Raw genomic sequence first — 5,597 nt, 5'->3', positions numbered from 1 at the left:
CTACGAAGTTTAGCAGAATATTGCATAAGGTTAAGAAAAAACGCACTTCGGCTCCTTCCTTCAGGCCTAGTTCGCACAGCTTGTACCCTCTCCGAGTATTGTTTGGTGCCTTAGTTATTAAAGCTTTTCAGAATTTTGTACTTTATTGGGAAATACAGGACTGTCTTTTGATGAATCGCATCAAAAAATAGTGTAAAAATTCTACTTTTTGGTTTTAGTCATGATCAGAACATCGTTCTGATAACCTCGAGGATACCTGTTAGGCTCAGGACCTCTTTCCTTTCGGATAAATCTGAAGACGCGTTTGTGAGTGCTTTCAACTAGGACTACCTTCTTGGCGCACAAACGCCCATTAAGAAACATCGGTGTCTTCCAACTTATCTCGGCTATTTTATGTAACGAGTCATTCCCTAGAAAGTCTTAAATATTGAGCTTTGTCTTAAAATACACACGAGTGATTGAATTATGGTATGAGATGTATCAAATAATTACGTATTCGATTTTAAACGTACTTTCATCAATATTCATGGATACGGATAGCCTTCACGTAGAAGAGTTATAACTGTTCCTTAGAACTATTTTTAACCGTAAATCCGTAGCTTTCATGTGTTCTGGAGGTTACCTACTTCTAAGGAATTTCTCCTTCGTCTGTGTACGTTTGAGGTCTACTCATACGAAACTATAGAGGCAGATGGTGTCACTAATCGCAATAATGAGTAACGCATTTGCCTTTTAGTGCTTAATTTTTGGGACTTTAGTTTGAAATATCTGCAGCATGGCCGAAGTACGAGGATTGATATTTGTTTTTATTATGCCTTGATTTTTTTGCCTTGTTCAAATTCGGCTGGGATAAGCTGTGTTTTTACAATCCTTCTCCGTGGTGTGATTGAAATCCTTAGCTGATAGAACGACTGCTTTACCTGGTGTTTGCCTTCTGCGATTTTACATGTCGGCTGGATATGGTTTTCCTAACAGCAATTGATACATTTAGCATTCCCACATTCGGACACACAGATTCGGGCTGTAATCAGTTTCTGTGCAATTACAATAACGAATTCCTATTGAATCCTAGCGAGAGCTAACATATCGCAAAGCTTTTTCGATGGTTTAACAAACCGATGTCCGTATGCCTCAAACGGCAGAGTTTCCTTCTTTTAAACAAGTGGCTATTTTTTTTTGCCTAGAGGATCATTTTCGGCAGATATTTGGGTAAGAAGAAATAGTTTTATGTGAATGCGTGATCTGAAGTCAGCCTGTTGTCTTTAAGATTAACCGAAAATTTTGTACATATTATGTCGTTACAAGCATAAAAATAGGGATGAAATTTTTTATCTCTAATAACTATTGCAGATAAATATTTATTCGGAATGTATATGTTTAAGTTATATGTCGCATATATTCCTTACTGACCCCCCCCCCCCCCCCCCCCCACTGTGTCACCAGCGTTACTGCTCGTTGCAGGATACAGGCACTGAAAAAGCCTAAGCTTCTACAAAAAATGACCTTACAAGTGAGAAGTTGGTTTCCCCAAAAACAAGCTTTACTACAAACAGTCTCGAGGAGTCAACTTATCAGCCTGATCAGGGCAGATAAGTTCCATTTAACCTGACTAGCAATGCAGTTCAGGCCACTATTCTAAACAACAAAGGGCACAGCTGCTACAGCTGGTGGAGCAAGCGATCACGGCCATCTCCACCTGGACCTGAGAAACATTTCTACCCTGTAAAGGCCGTGCGTACTTTTCTCTGTATTAAACGCTGTAAAACAACAGCAACTGTGTTAAAGGCCAACAAGCCAAATATAAGGAGTGATCGTTTTTGGCATGGTGAACACACGATTTCAAAAAAAATCCTATGCTTATTGATGTCATTGGAAGAAATCTAAGATAATTCAATATTGTTTTTCTAAATTTGTCAGTTGATCTACGCACCAGCGGGTAAGAAATTTAAATTCATAGTTTACGTTCTTTCTGCTCTAGTTAAGAGGCGTCGTTTCTGTTCTAAAAAAAGGTCCAGGTCGGAAATGCCTCTAAGAGAGATGATTTATGAGACCTCATTTCTAATTCTCGAGCAAAAACGAAAGTCGTGTTACGCATGATCAGGGCCAAAAACTTCTTTGACAACAGTACCAAGTATGCCTGAATGGATATGAGACGCTCGTCTGCCTTGTGACTAGACCTTATCAGAGCTGTAGCCCTATGCAAAAAAAGAATGAATCGCTCCTACTCAATGGTTATCTTTTATTTTCACGGCTGATACGTTATGAACGAATCCCTGTAACCAACTATGTCTCAACGACTGTTCGCTCTCGACAGAAAGACATTTGTGAATAACTTCAGAGTACACTTTCTGGATCAGCGAGTTGCGAGGTCAATAGTGAAGTCTATCTCTAAAATCTAAAAAGTTCTAATGCACAATTCATGTTTTTAGCAAACAGGCTAAAATCAATTCTTATCATATCAAGCCTTGCTATCTTAATCGTTCTCATGAGCGTCAGCTCTAACGGAGCCTATATATATATTTCGCGTAAAATGTATCTGAATGGAATCTAACTCGTTCAATAAATAATTATGTTACATTATACCGTAAGTTACGAAGCCCCTACGAACGAGATGCAAAATTGGATCTTTCAAAATTAAGGTGCACCTTTGCAATACTTCAATCCTTGTCGAAACCGTTAGCTGAGTTTCTACATATTGCGCAAGTGCTGACGGCTAATTTGTACGGTTAGGTAAAATAACGCTCTGTTAAGAACTCACAAAAGACTAAACTTGCTTCTGTGTTCATTCTCCTAGCCCTCAATGGATGTGCGTAATATCTAGCTGCCGTATGATTTGGTTCTAACTTTGATGTGTTCCTGTAAAGCCGATCCGTACGGGGCGTTTATCGTCAACGGCCATTGTTACTCGTAGTCAGGACAACGTATTCGGACGGTTTGCTTACTACTGTTCCGTTTTATGCTGTCGTCAGCAAAATAGACATTAATGGCCGACGTGCCTTCAATGGAAGTGATTATGTCTAGGCACGCTTCGTGCTCAGATACGTGAAACCGTCCAATATAGCATACTGAGCAACTAAAATAATTGCGATTCAGAATGGAATATCCCAGTGGGCTGCAGGGGCATTCAATTAAAGTAACAGGCTGGCGATCGGTACTTCGATTGAGACGTATGCTCTTTACATACGCGTATGTACTTTGACCGCACGACGTCCATACGTGTTCGAACGGGCCTATTTCGTCCAAAATAGCTTCCTGAAAAAATAAATCTCTGTCCAAGTTCAAAAAAGCTACCGAAGCTTTAAAAAAACTTTGTATGAATTTTTCTAACAGGTTGCATTCCTAGTAAGGTTGCATTCCTCCTAAGCCTGCGGTACTAATAAAAAGTGGGGCCTCTTCTACATTTAAGACGTCCCCTGAATTGTCTTAGACGGAATTTATACCACACAAATTCGGTGATCAGACTACGCACGAACGAACGAACCATTTAATCCATAATACATTGACTCCTTCCAGCGTTTCTATAGGTATCGGTACAAACGAGTTTTGAATAATCGCAGCTAGAGACTGGTACTACTCTATATGACGCCTATCAACAGCGATGCGCAGGTCATATTTATTGCCACCTAAACTTGGATCGAGGTTTATACTATCGATAACAGAATTCTTCCGCAAATTCTCATAGTAAATTTACCGGACGTACCTGCAAAGCAAGGTTATAAAGCCCTGCCCTCGTTTACAAAATGCCGTTCCTGCCACATACATAATTATAATAATGGTACACTTTATTCTGCAATAAAAAAGAAACAAAACATGACCGATTATTGACACAAATTATGGCCCGTACGGCGAACAAAAACTTACTGCGCGTGCCTTTCTGCTTTTCCTCAAAATTTTCCATGTTTTATATATATATATATAGCCTATAAAGAAGCGCTCTGCTCTCCACTGATTTAGGCATGTTTGTTTCAAGCATTTTCGTACCGCTTTGCTGCGTTAGTTAAAATTTACCGTCATGCGTCTTAATATTAGGATAGTAAACAGCTTCTTGTATGCAACTTCTTCTCGTTCTGTATTTTCCTGATCCTGGCTTTGTTACGTATATTTTCCTCGTTGTGAAGCATGTACTATAACCTAACGAATGTATTTTTGACACAATCGTATGTACAGCTGAGAAATTTTTAATAACAGACAGTGGTTACATTTCAATTAAGTGGACAATGTGCATTGGCCCACCCAGATCTTTGATAGCACACTGCGCTTCGCCAATACAATGATCATCTCGATGCCTAAAATATAACACGGCACATAGATAGTTTTTTGTTCAATTTTCCGTAAGCAGCGTGGAGGCACCTGGAGCAGAACAGAACAGATTCTTATCTACTCGTACACGAAAGTTTTTGTTCTTAGGGACAGTGCAACTCGGGTGACTAAGCCCTGTCCTATTTAGCATTTCGGTAAATTGTTGAATAATTTAAAATCATAATGGATACAAACTATCATGAAAACCGAATTATCCCGTGCCCTGAACAGTTGCATGTAGATTCTATAACCTTTTACATTTTATTGTTAAAGGTCGCACAGGATATTATACTTTCCAAGGATTTAGCGACAACTGTTTGTTGGATGGATCGCTTTTGTTACCACGATGGCGATTCGAAACAAGCTAATAACTACACCGTCCTCAAGCGAACGTCAAAAAATCAGACAGGGCTTTGCAAATGTATTTGTTAAGGACAAAAGCAGAAATTCCCCCAGGGGTTTGCCAGTTTTAAAATAGACGACACTGACTGTCGCCAACATACTTAACCATGTCCAGGATATTTGGAGCATCGACGAACGATGGGATCGGGTTGCGCGTCAATTAATTTCTTCAGCCAATGGAGACGCGGCCGAAAAAAAGTTACAACAAAAAATGTGTGCGGCATTATCGATCATCGCTCTTCCATCTCGTCTGCTAATAAAATTGAAACGACGTACCGCTGAACGTACCCCCGCATTGCAGGTACATTTTAGCTGTAGACAATGCAGCCTGTTTTCCCTGTTTCTACCGGTTTCTTCCCTGTCCAACATTTCCTATAGCTGATTCGAGAGAGTCAGTCCTGCTTCGAGTAATACGTTTAATTTTTGCTTGACCATCGTAATTTCAATTGGGATAACTGGTGTCTTGTAGACAGTTAGTGGCGAGCGCCCCTTACAAACACTTATTTACAAGTAGAGCAAAACTTCCATAACAAGTAGGAAACCTTTCGTTGTATATATTTTGATTCTGAATTGCTCAATAATTTGCCGAAACATCGGGTAGGACAAAGATTGATAAAGCTGTTCCTAAGAAATAAAAGATTTGGGTACAAATAGATAAGAATCTCTCATCTTATTCCTAGCTGCCGACAGGCAGCCTGCAGGACAAAATTCTCAGTTGTCGTCTGTACGTATAATACATGTACCTAGAAATATGTATACCAAAGTATACGCTGATGACGTAAAGATGTACACAGCAGCCAATGACGAGAGGCAACGACGACGAATTGTGACGACGAAGAAGGTTTCTAGATATGGTTTTTTAATTTTTAGTATTACGTACCGAATAACGTATTCGA

The 5,597-nt window shown here is 39.6% G+C and overlaps 1 long non-coding RNA gene across 1 annotated transcript; it reads left to right on the top strand.

Moving 5' to 3' along the window:
* The first annotated feature begins 1,017 nt into the window (after positions 1 to 1,017).
* Positions 1,018 to 5,299, top strand: LOC111247459 (uncharacterized). The gene is made up of 3 exons (XR_002672128.2): positions 1,018 to 1,209; positions 1,444 to 1,731; positions 4,573 to 5,299. It is a non-coding gene; the product is annotated as an uncharacterized LOC111247459 (long non-coding RNA).
* Positions 5,300 to 5,597: the final 298 nt, after the last annotated feature.

Source organism: Varroa destructor, unplaced genomic scaffold (assembly GCF_002443255.2).
Source record: "Varroa destructor unplaced genomic scaffold, Vdes_3.0 BEIS01000003.1, whole genome shotgun sequence".
Classification (NCBI taxonomy): domain Eukaryota; kingdom Metazoa; phylum Arthropoda; class Arachnida; order Mesostigmata; family Varroidae; genus Varroa; species Varroa destructor.
Note: the sequence above shows the minus strand (reverse complement) of the source record. Positions and strands in the feature narration are given on the sequence as shown.